This window comes from Euprymna scolopes, chromosome 5, assembly GCF_053919585.1.
Source record: "Euprymna scolopes isolate OS-2025 chromosome 5, ASM5391958v1, whole genome shotgun sequence".
Taxonomy (NCBI): Eukaryota; Metazoa; Mollusca; class Cephalopoda; order Sepiida; family Sepiolidae; genus Euprymna; species Euprymna scolopes.
In genome coordinates this window covers 164,349,694-164,369,426 of record NC_136486.1, presented here as the reverse complement: position 1 = coordinate 164,369,426, position 19,733 = coordinate 164,349,694, and positions in this window count along the sequence as shown.

Here is a 19,733-nt window from a genome sequence, read left to right as displayed (position 1 = left end):
GAGGCTAAGTATTTCTAAGATATACGGAGATATCTGAATTGACCCTATTCTGTGATGAAAGTTGCAAGTGGCTGAGATTCCTCATTTAGAGGGATTGAGTCATAAACAGGGCTATGACAAGAGAATATTCTTATTGTTTTGACCCTTGAGTATATATCCGACACAGTTCATCACTCGAGAACCACATTATTCTATATGAAAACATATAAGATATTAACTGATATATACCCGAGAGTCAAAATAATGAAAAGAATATTCTCTTGTCATAACCATCCATTTCATCCGAGACGTTTTTGAATGTGTTTGTGATACAAGTAATGCCAATTGGATAGGCGAGCTAGTGCGATGTGTCTCTTGTTTGTCTTAAGAGTTTAAATGTTGATAATCCACCGTTTCTCCCAGCTTCCTTTTTTTTTCACAGTGATTACGTAGTGATTCACCAATCATTAGGATTACCGATAGAGACTGGAGTAAGAATGCTTCTTGTTTAGTTAAATTGGATATGAGCAATAAGAGAATCCAATAAAGCAGCATTTTTTATTCAATTAATGCAATAAATTATTTTAAATAGGTATCACATTTTGTTTTTGATATCCACAAAAATACGTTTATAGCATAGAACATATACTCCAAGCTAGTTCAGTTATAATATCAAACATTGATGCACAATATCATAACTGCTAAGCTGTTGTAACAAGAGTTTTTTCTTGATATTTTATTTCTAAATATACTTATGCCCGATAGAGAAAATATGGTAATAGTTTTGATAAGTACATGGATATATAAAAAATAATGTAAAAGTTTGATAAATTCTGACGAAGGCAAGTCAGAAATTTAGGATTTTAAAATAATATTAATATTATTCGCAAAATATATTAAGAACGAGCATTAAATATTACTTGCAGCGTGTGAGATTAACCTCTTAAATTTTGAACTACATCAAGAAAATGACTCTTAAATATTTTTATGTTTAATAAAAAAACGTATATTATGTAATTATTCAGAAATTGTTAAATATCGCAGACAAAAAAGTGAAATGATTATGGGCTTTCGGAGTTTATCATCGTTTGTCAAATGTCGCATTGGCCCAACTTTTGATTAAGCCAACCACTCATTATCAATCCAGGCTTGTATCACTTTATTATATTCTGCACAAACCCTTGCAGAGATGTTATACTCCGGTACTCTGTTGCATAATTTTTCTGGTAGCTGATTATTGGACCAGTTTAATGATTTAAGGATTTACGGATTTGGTTTTATTGGTCAGGTTCTATGCAAAAGTCAGGCTGTTCCAACTCTATTGCCACATTCAGAGCAAAAATCACCTCAGCAAAACGTACTTTGCCTCTTTTGTCAATATGCATGCCATCAAATTTCTTGATGATGTCCATTTCCAGCAGGAGGTCGAATCTCAAAGGCCTGTTATTTTCCACCAGTATGTTAGTCTTCAGGGGATTCCTATTAATCAGTGTTAAAGTTATGCTGTGAACTCTGTCACTTAAAAGGCATTTCCCCACTTAGCATCAAAATTGCGGTACTTTTCTGTATTTTAGGTTGACATAACAACCCACTTACAATAGATGGTGAGCATCCAAAATCTATCAACGCTATCCAATCTAGCTTATTGATCTTTACCTTTATTATGGAGAGCATTTCTTCTAGTTTTTGTGAGGACTGGGGAGAGAATAGTGCTGACCTCTCGTCCCTTGCCTCGTTTTTCAAGACACCTCCATGCAACATGTCCTTGTTGCTGGCATTGAGAATAGTGTGTCTTCAGGAGCACTCTTCTTGTTTCGCATTCAGGTTGCCGGCAGTCTCTAGCAAAGTGATTGGGATCTCCATATTCGTGGCACTGCACTGTGAATGCATCCTGCTGGTCGGGAGTTCGTGGGTACACAGACACATGAAGGACTGTGTGTCACCCGGCTGCCACCTCTACCGTCATAAGGGCTCAAGCCCTAGCATGAATCTGTTTCAGGGTCACGTGCTCTGTCCTTGAGACTCTATCCAATTGTTGTCTAACCAAACCAGGGAGTTCTGACACAACTGAGCCATTAATCAGAGGGATTTCTTTGATTAGACGTGCCAGGTCCTGTAGGTCATCCAAGTATTCATCCACAGTTTCCAAAGAGCTTTAACTCCAAGAGACAAACTTATCAAATGCAACAAAAGGATCTGACACAAAATCTGGTCAAGGGTTAAGCGTTGGTATACTGACAGGGCCCCCCTCTCAGCATGAGTGGTAGAACATGCTTGGCATTGTTAACACCACACATTTTACACACCATCTCCACCTGTTCCAAACACTGAGACGTGAAAAATTCAAGAATCATTTGAATGTCAAACGCTTTGCGTGCCATTTGCAGTTGGTCATTTATTAATAAAAATAGTTTGTCCAATAGGGGTTAGATTTTTTGTCAAAGTGAAATCAACTTATGAAACGGAAGTCAAGTTTCCACACACACCATATGAACTGATAGACATTCACAGAACAGACATAAGCAAAATACTGCTTTTTTTTCCTTCAAGTTTGCTTCCTTTTAAGCTCATTAAATCTTGCCACTTCATATGGGATTATGACGTGGATTATTACGTTCTTCAATAAATTACAACTTTTGTGTTTTCTTCTCGTTTCCACGTACCAATAGCAGAGAGAGCACACCTTCTGTTTCTTCAAGGTAAGATTGTTTGTGGCATTACTACTATAGATGAGAGCTATTGGAAGGAGGTGGGGCACCTAGAAAATTGTCCTTCTTGATCAAAAAGCACTATATATCAGTGCTGTTGTTTTTTTTTTCTTTTCCCTTTGCAAAATTCAATCATGTTCTGCAGAACCAAAATCAAAAACAGCAATGTTTTTCTGCAAAACAATCAAACCAAACACTATAAATAAATATTTGAAAATTAAAATAAATAACCCTAAAACCAAACCACACACCTAAATATTTAAAGATATAAAAACACTTGTAACAAAAAAAACTTTTCTCAAAATTACTGGATTCAGCATTAAATAAACTAAAAATGGTTGATATGCCGTAAACAAAAGCAACCAAAACAAGTGAACCAAGTAATAATTTGAAGTAAAAAAACAAAACAAGTGAACCAAGTAACAATTTGAAGTAAAAAAACCAAAACAAGTGCACCAAGTAATAATTTGAAGTAAAAAAAACAAAACAAGTGAACCAAGTAATAATTTGAAGTAATAAAAAACAAAACAAGTGAGCCAAGTAACAATTTGAAGTAAAAAAAACCAAAACAAGTGAACCAAGTAATAATTTGAAGTAAAAAAAACAAAACAAGTGAACCAAGTAACAATTTGAAGTAAACAAAACAAGTGCACCAAGTAACAATTTGAAGTAAAAAAACCAAAACAAGTGCACCAAGTAATAATTTGAAGTAAAAAAACAAAACAAGTGAACCAAGTAATAATTTGAAGTAATAAAACCAAAACAAGTGAACCAAGTAATAATTTGAAGTAAAAAAAACAAAACAAGTGAACCAAGTAATAATTTGAAGTAAAAAAAAACAAAACAAGTGAACCAAGTAACAATTTGAAGTAAAAAAAACAAAACAAGTGCACCAAGTAACAATTTGAAGTAAAAAAACCAAAACAAGTGCACCAAGTAATAATTTGAAGTAAAAAAAAACAAAATAAGTGCACCAAGTAATAATTTGAAGTAAAAAAAAACAAAACAAGTGCACCAAGTAACAATTTGAAGTAAAAAACAACACAAGTGCACCAAGTAACAATTTGAAGTAAAAAAAACAAAACAAGTGCACCAAGTAATAATTTGAAGTAAAAAAACCAAAACAAGTGCACCAAGTAACAATTTGAAGTAAAAAACAAAACAAGTGCACCAAGTAATAATTTGAAGTAAAAAAACCAAAACAAGTGCACCAAGTAATAATTTGAAGTAAAAAACCAAAACAAGTGCACCAAGTAACAATTTTAAGTAAAAAAAACAAAACAAGTGCACCAAGTAACAATTTGAAGTAAAAAAACCAAAACAAGTGCACCAAGTAATAATTTGAAGTAAAAAAAACAAAACAAGTGAACCAAGTAACAATTTGAAGTAAACAAAACAAGTGCACCAAGTAACAATTTGAAGTAAAAAAACCAAAACAAGTGCACCAAGTAATAATTTGAAGTAAAAAAACAAAACAAGTGAACCAAGTAATAATTTGAAGTAATAAAACCAAAACAAGTGAACCAAGTAATAATTTGAAGTAAAAAAAACAAAACAAGTGAACCAAGTAATAATTTGAAGTAAAAAAAAACAAAACAAGTGAACCAAGTAACAATTTGAAGTAAAAAAAACAAAACAAGTGCACCAAGTAACAATTTGAAGTAAAAAAACCAAAACAAGTGCACCAAGTAATAATTTGAAGTAAAAAAAAACAAAATAAGTGCACCAAGTAATAATTTGAAGTAAAAAAAAACAAAACAAGTGCACCAAGTAACAATTTGAAGTAAAAAACAACACAAGTGCACCAAGTAACAATTTGAAGTAAAAAAAACAAAACAAGTGCACCAAGTAATAATTTGAAGTAAAAAAACCAAAACAAGTGCACCAAGTAACAATTTGAAGTAAAAAACAAAACAAGTGCACCAAGTAATAATTTGAAGTAAAAAAACCAAAACAAGTGCACCAAGTAATAATTTGAAGTAAAAAACCAAAACAAGTGCACCAAGTAACAATTTTAAGTAAAAAAAACAAAACAAGTGCACCAAGTAACAATTTGAAGTAAAAAAACCAAAACAAGTGCACCAAGTAATAATTTGAAGTAAAAAAACCAAAACAAGTGCGCCAAGTAACAATTTGAAGTAAAAAAAACAAAACAAGTGCGCCAAGTAATAATTTGAAGTAAAAAAACAAAACAAGTGCACCAAGTAATAATTTGAAGTAAAAAAAACAAAACAAGTGTACCAAGTAACAATTTGAAGTAAAAAAAAACAACAAATGAACCAAGTAACAATTTGAATTAAAAAAAAAACAAAAAAAACATATTTACAAATCTATGTACACATTTTTCATCGAATCCATGTGAAACAAGAAGTACTATTCCTCGGTAATATATAGGGTTCAATTAAAAAAATATTAATTGCTAGCAGGGAAACCCGACGATGTCCGGGAGTTAATGAGTATGAACAGATGTTTCACCTTTCTATATTTTTATGGTTATCGAAATCAGTGAAATTGACCATTGACCATTTTTTAATCAAATTAATTGATTGCATGGTCCGGTAAGTGACACCCGCTGCAGTCTACAAGGAGAAATCTTAACATGCCTCCCCATAGTCACTTAGTTCACAATATATGTAGTCTACATTGCACTGTAGAGAATCTAATTTATTTTGTACAATTATTTGTAAATAGTGGCTTCACTTAAAGTTTAAAATGAAAAATAAAATAAATAAAATTCATTTCGAACATGCTAATGTCTTAAAAAAAAACTACAGTTGATTTTATAGGCTGGGTCATTCTGCTTGTGCGGTGATAAAACTTTTCAAATGCACTTCTGATGTAAAGTTGTATAAAAGTGTTAACTTGGTCAAAATTGGACTTCCTTCTTTAATCGGATTTTTCGAGTATTCATTTATGATACTTATAAGATGCATTCCGATAAAAACCTGATCTGATTTCCCTGAGAAGACCATCGTTCATACCCTGTCAAAAGTCTTAGATATATCTACGGCTACTGCCCTACCTTCCCCTGCTTTATCCAGTGCATGGTATATACGTTTAGAGATTACAGTTAGAAGATCTCCAGTAGAACGTTCTTGCTTAAATCCATATTGATGGTGGAACAAAAGTTTAGCAACTATGAGGTGGTGAACTAGAGGTTGATTAATTATGGAGTAAAATATTTTGATGAATAAAGGAGGCTAATGGGACGATAATTTAATGGGTCAGTTCTTTCGCCAGAATTCTTGTAAACTTGTACCACAGAAGCAGTTTTCAAGCAGTCGGGAAAGCAAGATTCGTTAAGGCATCTGTGAAAAGTTTGGAAAGAACTGGAGCAACCTCAGCGCAGGATTTTTTTTTTATAGTATAACCGAGATGAGATCAGGTCCACATGCTTTTGAGGTGTCTAAGTTTTTTATGATATCATGTACTTGAGAAGGAGGACTGATTCTCAGATCTTCTAGTGTGGTTTTTGTTTGCAAAGAATAATCAAGGAGGGAATGGCTTACTAGGCCCAATGTGGAGTTTGAGGCAAACCGATTCGCAAGCATGTTAGCTTTCTCGGTTGCCGTATAAACAACCTCATGATCGTTGGATAGTGGGGGAATTGTTGATTGCTTATTATTTACTACTGTTGTAAATTCTCCAAAAATCACGACTTCCTAATTTTTGTGCATCAATGCATTTTCTGGTGGTTTCTGTCTCTTATCTGTCACTATTTCTTTCTTACAATAGCTTCTAGCTTTTATAAACTTTTGTCTGTTTGTATTAGACTTATGTCAGATAAATCTGCGGTATGCATGCGTTTGAGCAATGGCAGCTGCGTAAGTAGAAGTAAACCATTGGGGCGTATGGGGTTTGCTATAGAATTTCTACGTGGGAGCATGTGCTTCAATTGTTGCTTTGAACGATTCAGTTAATTCAACAAGTTCGGTTTGGTCGATCGTAAATTAAAGCTGTGTGAGATGGCCAAGAAGTTGAAGATCTCAGAGGGTAGAATATATCTGCCACTTTGTATAAAAATGTATCAATGATAAAATTGCGTTCAAAGTGGGTGCCGCGTTTGTTTGCAGTCAATCAAAAACAATAATGCGTCGACAATTCAGTGTTGTTGGCAACTATTTCAATGCAATAAACAGAATTATTCGTGCATCAATATGTGGTAATCGATGAAACAAAATAAAATTCAGTCAGTTGAATGAAATACAGCAAGTGAAAACCATCTAACGAAACGAAAAACGAAAGCATCACATATTGACCGTCACAATGGCAAAACTATACGAATTGCACTTCAAAAAACAACGATTATTGGCTGCTTGAAGATTTAATTCAAAAGAATGCTTAAGACAAAAGGAATTTCGATCCAAGGAAGAATTGACACAGGAAACAAAGGCCTACTTTAAGAACAATATCAAATCTATATATCTATAAAGGTGAGAATGTGTCTGTGTGGGGGATACTTCTCAACTGATATACTTAACGAATTTTTTATCTACAGATTGAAATTTGGTATATATGCTATTCAGACATGTGGAAAACTTTTAATTGGTTTTCATCCGGAAAAAGGGAAGCTTAAGGGGGTCAAAGTTGAAAAAATGTTACTGGGGGGGGGGAAGGCATCAGATTTTTGTCCGTTTAACTTTCACGAATGCGCATGCGTGAATCATTCATATGACAGATTAATTATAAGCAGGTTCGGAAACATTTTTTTTAAGATCGTGTCAAGCTGGCTTAATGGTTATCGAACTTGACTCGCTGTCTTTAGGTTTTGGTTTCAATCTCAGTTCGAATATTTTTTTTTACTTACAAGAAGTGAACTATTTAAAAAAAAAACATAATACTCGCATGCACATGTCTTAGTTTCTTTCCGTTTTTATTTTACTTCATTTTTAAAGGAATTTAACGTTACATTTAATACTTACGGTGTTTCTGTTTATAATAAATAAGAATTAATCCATTAATCACAGTTATTTTCACAGTAAGTGCTCGACTGAGCTCCAAACTATGGCCCCCCCTCGCCAAACTTTCACAAGACACACCCGTCTAGCAGAAAACACTATCAATAATTTTCCACACTCTTTATCTGTGCCTAAACCTAAACGTAGATTCCATGAACAAAGCTTCTTTAATATAACTGCCGCCTATGGAATGTTCTTCCGTTTTCTTGTTTTCCAGCTGACTACAACTTGGTTGTCTTCAAGTCTAACGTAAACAAGTTTTTGATGAGGCGTTCCATATAAGTTAACAAATTTACCGAATTTCCATTACTAACGATTACTATGTTGTCCAATTTCTACTGTACACTCTTTAACCCTTATCTTCGGGTGGCCTCTTGGCCTTGATAAGTGGTGATGCCTATGAAAAACAAAATTAAAATATAATAGTTATGCATATTTTACAAGCGGGCAACGCCAGGTGGACTGCTAGTAAATCTATAAAAAATAATATAATTGTTATATAATTGTTATATAATTGTTATATTATTGTTATATGATTGTTATATGATTGTTATATAATTGTTATATGATTGTTATATTATTGTTATATTATTGTTATATTATTGTTATATGATTGTTATATAATTGTTGTATAATTGTTATATGCTTGTTATATGCTTGTTATATAATTGTTATATGATTGTTATATAATTGTTATATGATTGTTATATGATTGTTATATAATTGTTATATAATTGTTATATAATTGTTATATAATTGTTATATAATTGTTATATGATTGTTATATAATTGTTATATAATTGTTATATTATTGTTATATGATTGTTATATAATTGTTATATGATTGTTATATAATTGTTATATTATTGTTATATTATTGTTATATAATTGTTATATGATTGTTATATGATTGTTATATAATTGTTATATAATTGTTATATTATTGTTATATGATTTTTATATGATTGTTATATAATTGTTATATGATTGTTATATGATTGTTATATGATTGTTATATGATTGTTATATAATTGTTATATAATTGTTGTATAATTGTTATATAATTGTTATATGATTGTTATATAATTGTTATATGATTGTTATATAATTGTTATATGATTGTTATATAATTGTTATATGATTGTTATATTATTGTTATATAATTGTTATATGATTGTTATATAATTGTTATATGATTGTTATATAATTGTTATATGATTGTTATATAATTGTTATATGATTGTTATATAATTGTTATATGACTGTTATATAATTGTTATATAATTGTTATATACTTGTTATATAATTGTTATATACTTGTTATATAATTGTTATATAATTGTTATATAATTGTTATATACTTGTTATATGATTGTTATATAATTGTTATATGATTGTTATATGATTGTTATATAATTGTTATATGATGGTTATATAATTGTTATATACTTGTTATATGATTGTTATATGATTGTTATATTATTGTTAGATGATTGTTATATACTTGTTATATAATTGTTATATGATTGTTATATACTTGTTATATAATTGTTAGGGAAATATTAGAACCGATGTTTTACCCGGGAAAGAATTTGTGTCTAAAAGTTTTATTAATCAGGCCCATGACGTATTAAGTAAAACGTCATTTGTAATTTCGTCAGTCTATCACACTTAACTTAGAAATATCATTTTTGACGTGATTAGCATTTTCGACCGTCCATCTCACTTAGCACTGAAATAGCATTTTTGTCCTTCAGTTAAGCTTAGCGCTGAAATAACATCTTCGACTGTTCGTCAAACTTAATACTGAAATAGCATTTTCGCTCTGCCATCCATCACGCTTAAAACTGAAATAACATTTTCGTCCGTCCATCCGTCACACTTAGCACTAGAAAAGAATTTTCGTTCGTCCGTTATGCTTAGCATTGAAATAGCATTTTCGTTCGTTCATCATACTTATTTCTGAAAATAACATTTTCGGCTGTCTGTTGCACTTGGAAATAAAATAAGATTTTCGGCTTTTCGTTACACCCGGCAGTGAAATAACGTTTTCGGCTGTCCGTTACATCCGACAGTGAAATAACGTTTTCGGCCGTCCGTTACACTCGGCAGTGAAATAACATTTTCGGCCGTCCGTTACACTCGGCACTAAAATAACATTTTTCGTTCGTCACACTTAGCACTAGAATAGCATTTTAGTCATTGAACGTGCGACTTGACGCTTCCTAAGAAAATGCTTGCTGTTTCTTTTCTTTTTTTTTTTTTAAATTTTTGTATTTACGTATGAAAACCTTCGAAAGCATTTTACGTTTTTGACAATTATGTGTTATAGAATAATGGAAACAAAACAAAAAAACAGAAAACAACAGAATTTTCTTTTTATCTTTTTTTTTTTATCTTTTTTCTTTTGTTTAATTCCCTTCGGCGAATTCAGGTGTGGCACGCACGGTTGAAATACAAACAAGTCACCAGCTCCGAGTTTTATTATTTCGCTTTAGAAAAAAAAAAAAAAAAAAAAAGAAAAGAAAAAGAAACAAAAGACAGATACGACTCCACCCTGATAAAACAAACAGCAAGAAAGAAAAAAAATTATAATAAAACTCCTTGAAGAAGACGCAACAGCTTGCACGTCCCAGCCAGCGCCCCACTTTCTTTCACGTTCAAGGTTTTGTTTTTGTCACCTCTAATGTAGATGTCGCGGCTGGCGTCGTCTATGGGAGGACGGCTTCGTCTTGATTAGCTTCGGGGAAGGTGAATTTGGAACGGCAAAATAAAAAAAAAGAGCACTTTCTTAAGTTTCATTAAAATACACTGCTGTTTAACTGACACGCACTTCACAGACGTTCAAAGAACATAGAGCCCAGATGCGACACTAATAGCACATTTTAATGCTATATAGACGAAATCGTTAACCCTTTCAAAGTCAAAGCATAAATTTTGCGCGCATATGTATGTATATATATATATATATATATATATATATATATATATATATATATATATATATATATATATATCATGCTTCAAAAAACCCTCATAACCTTTAAATCACTATCCTAGAAGCATACGTGGACTTTTAACACACACACACACACACACACACACACACACACACACATATATATATATATATATATATATATATATATATATATATATATATATATATATATATATATATATATATATATAAGGTCGCAAAACTGGATATGCTAATGTTTTGGACAGATGGTTGACTAAGACTACCAGTAAAGTCAGGCGACATAAAAAGTTTTTGTTGTACATTTTAGCCCCAAACAAGGCACAGTGCCACTTTGATGTAGAGGGTTACTATCAGAGACATAAGTTGTAGAGATACTATGTAGGGAGTTGAGCAGCAAGATGTTTGTTCACATTACACTTGAACTTCTGCATGTCAGTACTGTCACGAAAGCAGGAACCCGAAAGGGAATTCCAAAGTCTAGCTGTCCTAGGGAAGAAACTATTAGAGTAGAAAGAGTCTTACATCTAGGGATCTCTACTGTGTAGGGGTGCAATTTTTCTGTTTGTCGGGGGGGGGGGAATTACATCGAAAGGATATGAGGGCTTGTAGTTCGTTGGAGTATCCACCATTAAAATACTTGTAAAACAGGCAGAGGGATGTAACATTTCGTTGATGGGACAGATGTTGAAGCTTGGATGACAGTTCAGAATTTATTAAGTTGGCGACTCTTTTTTGAACTCTGTCTAGGAGTGATAGATCAGCATCAAATGCACCAGCCCAAATGTGACAATACTCCATACGTGGGGGAATGGTAATCTTGTAGACATACAGGATACTTTCAGACGTAAGTAACTTTCCAGCGTGGTAGAGAGAGAGCTCACCTTCTTCGCGGCAGCCTTGGCAAATGTAGTAACAATAGCTTTCTATTTAGAAATATAAAATTGAAAAAAAGTTTTTCACAAGAATATTTGTACATTTATTTAGAGAATAAATATAAACATAAATATGAAAAAAAAAACACGTTTATTGTTTAAATAAATCAAACTTATGCAACGGCGATGAAGTTGTTTTTTTGTTTTTTTTATTAAATGAAACTTCATTCTTGTTGCATAATTTTGATTTTTATATAATAAACGTGTTGTTTTTTTTTTCATATATAATGAATGAGAGAAGTAAACGTATTAATAGATAAAATAGATTTATACATCAACAATTTTACAGAAATGTAAAATATATTTTGAAAGACCGAAATTTGTTGAAGTTTTAAAGTTCTTAAATAAAAAATCGACAAAAGCGTCAGAAAGTTTGTTTCAAAGTTCAATTGTGTGTGTGTGTGTGTGTGTGTGTGTGTGTGTGTGTGTGTGTGTGTGTGTGTGTGTGTGAATTTATCTTTTGGCTGAATGTGTTCGCTGGAGATAGAGCAACAGGCATAAAGGAATCAGCGTGGCAGCCGTGGCACCTTTCAGTTGATGTCGAGAGAGGCGCGTCGCCCCTCCCCTCGTTTGTTCTCAGGAGAACTCTAAATTTCTGTTCACTGTTGTATATAGGCTTGTTCAATTCCACACAGAATTGTTACTTTTTGAGGTTGAAACGATTTTTATTGATTGGATAATATCTTGAGTTCACACATTCCTGTGAAAACCAACTTGCTTTTGAAGTGATGAAGAGAGCGAATCTCAACCAAAGCAGAGAAAGGAAAAAGGTAGCAATTAAAGTCATTTGCTTTTTAGTATTCATCACATCGCGATGTAAAAAAAAATGATAAAGGTGAAAAAGAAACAAGAGTAAACCGAATGCGCAAAGTAAGAAAAGAGTAACTTATATCAGCTCATTCGTCTCGCACATCGATTTCTAACCTGTCGTATACTTTCTATTCACACAACTTTTATCCGTCAATAAAAACCTATTTTCCGAGGAAAAAGTGCAAATATAAACATTTTATTGATGATTTCTATTTCGTTGATTTTAATATAAAATGAAAATTCGGACATGTCTGACGCCAACCATCTTGCCTCTAAATATGTTACTGACTGTTTATGATGCCACATAAGTAGCTCAACTGAGCTCTAATCTCTGATTACTCCCCATAACACATTTACGGCAAGATCTCGTCTCTCTACTATAGTCGGAAAGTTCCATTTCTACTTCCGTGTACCTAAACCAAAAATTTTCCATGTACAATGTTTCTTTCACAGAATTTCTCATCTTTGAACACATTGCAATGAAGGTGACTACACATAGACTACAACATGGCTGTCTTCAAGTCTGACATAAGATAAAAAAATATTTGAGGAGGCATCCTCTCAAGATTATATCGATTTAATTTATCGTTTTCCAATCCTCTCATCATATTGTTCATCATCCAACTGACAATCTCATTAACTCTTATCCCCGAGTGATTAGACTGAAGCAATTTTTATTTCGATACAGAGTGTCTGTTTGGGGAGCTGGAGTTTTCCAAATTAAAAACCTAAATTTTATCTAACTCTGTCCTCGGGGGGGGGGGATACAATTATAAAGGAACTCAATAGTATATACAAAACACAAAAATGTATAGATCAAGCCCCCAATTTTCAGGTTATAATTTGTTTTTGCAATAACTGTATTGAAAAAGGTTCATTAGCCATGTTATTTTGATGTACATATGCTCCACCATCGAGCTGGAAGAACATTGCGGTGGTCAACTCCAAACCTGCCTCAAGACAGTGAATCAGAGTGCTGAACTGTTTTACAGGATCGATTTTTGCAACCGCGAATAATTTGCACTCTTAATGGAAGCAGCCTTGAATCGCCGTGCCTGGTCAGTCAGTGTTCGAGACGTGGTAAATTTGTTGAAAAAAGCCAACCCAACTGACCCAGGTTAGAAGCCCATGACCATGGTGTACATGGGATACTTTTTTGACCATTTTTATTTGCATTTTATCGTTTTTAAATAGAAGGATGGGAGGGGATAATAATATTTAATAACTTTTTAAAAAAGAGATAAAGGTTAAACTAATATGACTCCTCTCATCCTTCCATATAAAAACCACGAAATGAAAATGGTCAAACGGTTTTATTTGTACTCAAAATCGGGAAAAATGTATTTCTAAACTTGACACTCACTTAAGAAATAAGATAACACCATGCAGGATTTGTTTCTCAAATACAGTGATGATGATGATGATCATCATCATCTTTTTATCCAAATTTTTCGCTCCATGAGCCTTCCTCAGGGTGATTTATATATATATATATATATATATATATATATATATAAGGTAGTTACCACTTATCAAGGCCCGAAGTCACTCAAGGATAAGCATTAATGAGTGCAAGGTGGTCACAGAGACAACAATGTAGTGATCGTTAGTGGTGAAAATAAGGTATACTTTGATTATATAAGGAGACAGCTCAACAAGAACTTGTTTACATTGGACTTGAATACTCTTACATTGGAGCCGGAAGATGTCGATTTTAACATTGCAAATAGATAAAAGAATTTAAAGGAAGAAAAGAAAAGTCAGGGTCAGTAAAAGTGAGGGGGACTTTTCTGTCTCTCTACTTTTATTTTCCCTTGTAGAGGTAACAAACTGAGACAGTTTCTAAGGTTGTCAGTGGGTTATTCCCTTTGACCCAATAAGGGGACACAGGGAAATTTAAATTCAACGCAACTAGACGTAATACCATGTGGATTTTAGTATGAACAAACTCTGGCCTTTACAGAGATTTGTAACATGGTAAAGTTCAGACGCAAGTCATGTCTAACAACTACATCGATTTATGTTCTTTTATGTTGCGTTACATGTCGATATGCACTTGTTAATGTTTAAATAAATGTGTAAATTAAATTTGTCCTTCTTTTTGTGCTCAGTAATATCACGCTTTGTATATACTAGCATGGAAATCGATAAATCCAATAATTTTGTAAAAAAAAAAAAAATCAAAAAAAAAAATCCTGTTCCAAGTTCTTCATATCTATAAATATTTATTTATTGAGTTTGGTTTGATTGTTTTATATGTCATATCAGTCTTTTTTGTGTTATTTAATGACAAATTTATTAATTTTGGAAAAGTGTTCATGCTTCAAGTTCTTTGTATATTCAGATATTTATTCAAGGTATTTGGGCGTTTTATTTTGTCTAGGAAAATTATTTTTGTTTTGGACTTACAGAACATGATTGAGTTTTGCAATGGAAAACCAATAACATGTATGTGTGGTACATTTTAGGTCAGGAAGTCAGTATCTTCAGATTGATTGAACAGGTAGCATCATGATTTGTTTACGAATCAAGCTAATTAAAACTGGATGTAAAGGAAACTGGCATTATTTGCAAATCCCATTGTGGTGTGCTTATTGTATCATGGCGCTGGTGTTTCTAACTTCAAGCAATTGTACATCTAAACGACTGTTCTGACCAGACATTTTTGCAAAGATGTGTCCAAACATAAAAGCTTGTCTGTCTTTCCATCTTAAGTTTGTAATAATATTTTCATCTACTACACTTACTCGCAAATATAAGCTTCCTTTTGTTGAATATTTTTGCTAGCTTGGGTGAATGGTGTCATAACGATCGAACATATACTACACTACTCCTCTCCACACTCATCCCCATCTAAAGAGAGATAATGCCTAGAAAGGATGGTATCCTGACAATAGAATAGATACTACGCTACCTCTCTCCCCGGATTGAACATGGAAAGAGAGTACATTTTTTAAAATAGTATAGTACACAAAATTTAGCATGAAAATATAGTACAATAGTTTATTAATAGAAGGGATAGTATAGTTTCGATTTCAGACAAACAGTTATAAAATCTCCATTTGTAATAAAAAATAATAGTTCATTGATTCAAGTTGTATCCTGCCTGCTACAGGCGTTGACGGCTGTCACACTGTTTCTCTCCCTCGAGTTATTCATGAATTTATTGTTGTTCATCATTCAGAATACCATTCACACTGTTTCTCGAAAATGTTTGACGTATTTCAATTGTACAAGCAATTACTTTTTAATCACTTTAGTCACAAAGACCCTGAACCTTTCTCCTCCCCAATTTCTTGTAGGGCCTTGTGCCTAATTTTGTTGTTTGATAATCTTTTGTTTTTTTTGTATTTACAAAATTTTAAAAGCAATAAAATATATAAACAAGATCAAAGTGTAGCATCTGTTCCGGCAGATACTGCAAGCAAAGACCATATGTGGGGGCGACCCCACATATAAGACCTTGGTCAATGTAGGGGCAACTCTTCATACCAATTGTCACTATCCAGCTCCCCTACTCCCCGGGGAGTTGGTCCCCATCACTCCTCACTTTAAAAATCGGCCTTGTGCCTAATTTTCTCAGTGGGGGAGCAAATAAATACCTCAAAGTGTAGTATCTGTTCCGGCAGATACTGCAAGCAAAGACCATATGTGGGGGTAAACCCACATATCAGACCTTGGTCAATGTAGGGGCAACCCTTCATACCAATTGTCACTATCCAGCTCCCCTACTCCCCGGGGAGTTGGTCCCCATTTCCCCTTCACTCCTCACTTTAAAAATCGGCCTTGTGCCTAATTTGCTCAGTGGGGGAGCAAATAAATACATCAAAGTGTAGTATCTGTTTTTCAGATGTGGCACTTCTATTTCTCGTTCTCTTTCAGTGGAGGAGAAATCCTTCACGACTGAGACAATTTTTACTTTTGTACCTTTTTTCCACGTTAAAAAACGACCCTGGTGTCTAACTCTGTCTCGTGGGGAGGCATTGTAAATAGGTACAGTTTCTTTCTATCCAAGTAATGCTCATGCTGGGCAATTGTCCCGGCTATTGTGCATAGAGCACTATTGTGCATAGAGCACTATTGTGCACAGAGCACAGCACAACGAGATACGAAACCATGGATAGGATTATTCTAGATTGCTTCCGTATTACATTAGTCACCTGCTTTCCATGACCTCACGTTACCCTGATTGGGAGACTGAAATGGATTCTCGACCTTGCCCAAGGGCCTTCAATAGATTAGAGGAGGGAAGGAGGAGCATTACTTTTTCCTTTGACAGTAGTGCTGTCTTGTCACCGTAAACAAAATAATAGTAATGTTTCCGTTTCAGACAGACAAATACAAAATCTCCATTAGCGATAGTATAGATTCGGCTTCAGACGGATATAAAATCTCTAGACTTTTTAGCTCGTTATAAACAGAAAAGTTATGGCCCGTTGACTTAGAATGAATGTTTATGCCAAAGTTCTAGAGGAAATGTGGTGTTATGGTGATTAATCTCTATTAATCCCTTAATTGTGCATCGAACAGTTACCATAATACTTGGTCCACTGTACCTTATAACAAAGGTGCATACAAAATCGCAGCTAGATCAGCTCAGTAGTTTCCAAGAAAAAGTTGACAGGGCAGATAAAGAGGGTAAGGGAAATATAATATAGATAATACAGTTTCGGTTTCAGACAAGCACATACCTAATATCCATTAGTATTAGATGTTTTATTTTTAACACTAAACGTACAGATTGAATAAATTCGTCGTAGGAATGTTTATTTATTTATTAATTTATTACTAACGGAAGATTCCACGCTGAACTGCAAGATTTCTATTGTAAAATTGGACAAAAGCCAAATGCAATCAATTCTTTGACATTGATGGATTGGTTGAGAAACTGACCATTTTAAAGTTATTGCTGTAACAATTTCTTTAACTCTATTTAACTGCCTAATTTGATTTCGAAGGAATTCAAATACAATTGGTTACTTTTTACAATGTCTACATTTATTTAGCAACGATTTATACGGATAGGGCTGTAATATAACAATGGATACCAAGATGTACTCTGCACACTTTCTCACAGAAAAAAAAAAAACGTTGCTAGTCTGCCTCTGCTCTATCATTAGTTTTATCGCAGGTGCTCGACTTGTTAGATATTGGTAGGCAATGGCAGAAGATTTGCTAGTCTATGATTATTATCATTGTCATAATATTTGTAAAAATAGGTTATCATAGTGAAATAAATATTTACCGATAAAATTATTTATGTTAAAATGTTTTAATAGAAAAGAATGTTAGAACACAAAAAAATAATTTTCAAATAGATTTGACCGCTCTAGAGTCTGACGTAGTCTTACGTAGAGGTCACTTAAAGTGACATAAACTTAGGGTAAAGCTTGAGAAAACACGTCTCTTTGTTTAGTCAAGGATCGAGAGTGAGAGCAGATGAAGTCTGAGGGGAGAGAGAGAGAGAGAGAGAGAGAGAGAGAGAGAGAGAGAGAGAGAGAGAGAGAGAGAGAGAGAGAGACCGTCTACGGACAGTGATGGTTCCCAGTAGAGGGGATTAGAAAACGTTAGTCTAGCACCAGGGGTATCGGTAAATAAAGTTGCTGAAAATACAAACCGAAATTTTATTCATTGGGATGCCAGTTTTCCCGAGGATGCGTCAAACAAGATCAAAAACGGGCCAAATATGTTTCTCCAATTTTCCCGATGGTACAATCCCAGAAAACTGTCATTTTTTTCCTTTCTGTTGTAAATGTTACATGTCCGTTGTTAAACTGTATCTCTTAATATATCAAGTGTCGTAATTGTTATACACGCATCAGGTTACCGACTGATAGAATAACTAGATTAGACAAACACAAGTATAAACACACGTCATATAGATGACTGTGACACGTGTATGCAAACGTATATACGTTCATTAGACGAACATTTTATACTAATAAACGATGCACACGTTTAGACACACGTACACATTATATAGTCCGTCAGTATACAACAAAGTTTAAATCTATAACCACCCCGTATAACATTCATAACAAAAACTTACCTAACTACAACCACTCTCAAGTTTTCCTTTTTATCTCTCTCCACCTAAGTGAATTTTCCATGAGCAAAGGTTTTTTTCTTTTTCCTAGAACATCCCGTCTGCAGAGTACAGCTGATTACAACATGGCCTTTTTCAAGTCCAATGTAAACAAATTCTTGTTGAGCTACCCTCTTAAAAATTAAATTATTGCCAATCTCCACGATCATTACCAATCATCAAAGTGTTGTTTTGTCGTCCCCTTGTCCTTGAGTGGCATTTGGGCTTTGATAAGTGAGGATTCCTTAATAAACAAAAAACAAAAGTTTCATTTTGGCAAATCTGTTATGTTCACATATGTGCTTTTACATTTGCGTAAAAGTATGAATTCACAAATGCTCCTCTCTTTCAGCTACGTTTTTTACTACCGAGCCATTACTTATAAATGCCAAAAGCCACTCGATGATAAGGGTTAATGCGATTATCATTTAGATGATAGACAAAACTATGAGAGCATTGTAAATTGGTAGAAAGGGTAGAAAATTGATTGAAGAGAAATAAATATGACTTGTTAGGCATTAGATTGTAATACGACCATGATGCGGTCAACAGGGAAGCATTCCCATGGAAAATTCTTGGAAATAAACATTTAATATCCTTTCCATGTTGTTTCGAGTGACTTTATAGATTTCTCATATGTGTACCCAACTGTGGCCGCCATATTGACTATTGTAAAACCCACATTTATTAATTTAACAAACAACCAACTGGTTTTCTGCATTATTCATTCTAATGATATTTTATTTCTTTTTATAAGTCATACATTACCACTTTTAACGTCTCATCAATTACTTCAAAAGTACCTTCTCTCTATCACACGATTTTGTTTAATCTGTTACCAATAAAATTATTAAACAATCCCAAACGTGAGAGAAACATACAACCTTCTTCAAAGAAAAACAAAAGATTAAATAATTTAATGAATCACGTCATAATCACCAACTTATTTGAAAGTCAGGATAAAGGACGTAACTTGGTAGAGTTAGTTGTATCTGAAAATGAATATTGAACAAATGCTACCACTTCAGTAGATATCTCACTGCCAATGCAATCTTCTATCTTTATAAGACCTTATATACGTCCTAAAATGGAGTGCTATTGTCACATCTGGGCAGGAACTGCTCAGCACGCCTTATATTCCCTCGATAGAGTTCAAAACTGGCTTTGAAATCTAGTAGGTGATACCATTTTGTTCTCCTTGCAACCTCTTTTCCTTTGTTGTGAGCCTGTCTCTGTTCTGTCCTTATTTTCATGACAAGTTCTTGTCTGAGCTCCAAT